Source organism: Penaeus monodon, chromosome 29 (genome assembly GCF_015228065.2).
Source record: "Penaeus monodon isolate SGIC_2016 chromosome 29, NSTDA_Pmon_1, whole genome shotgun sequence".
NCBI lineage: Eukaryota > Metazoa > Arthropoda > Malacostraca > Decapoda > Penaeidae > Penaeus > Penaeus monodon.
Genome location: NC_051414.1, coordinates 7,561,039 through 7,561,283, shown reverse-complemented (window position 1 = coordinate 7,561,283; position 245 = coordinate 7,561,039). Strand labels below are relative to the sequence as shown.

Here is a 245-nt window from a genome sequence, read left to right as displayed (position 1 = left end):
GAAGAGAACCTGCCAGTGCCATCCAACAGAGAAAGAAATGGGAGAGAGAGAAAAAAAAAAATCAATAATAATGGAAACCACAGACAAAACACAATCATTCAGAAACTTTAGAAAGATTAATGAACGTAATTTTTCTTTATAAAAATTAATTCAGTGGAATAAAGAGTGTGTGAGTCTTCAGCACGAATAAATGAACGTTCAGCTGATGCTTTCAGGGGAAAATGTGTGAGGATGGCGGTGATATC

The 245-nt window shown here is 35.5% G+C and overlaps 1 protein-coding gene across 1 annotated transcript in view; it reads right to left on the bottom strand.

Annotated features, from left to right (window-relative positions):
- LOC119591711 (cell wall protein DAN4-like) overlaps positions 1–245 on the bottom strand; it is a 26,184-nt gene that overhangs the window by 18,609 nt on the left and 7,330 nt on the right. The window lies entirely within an intron of this gene.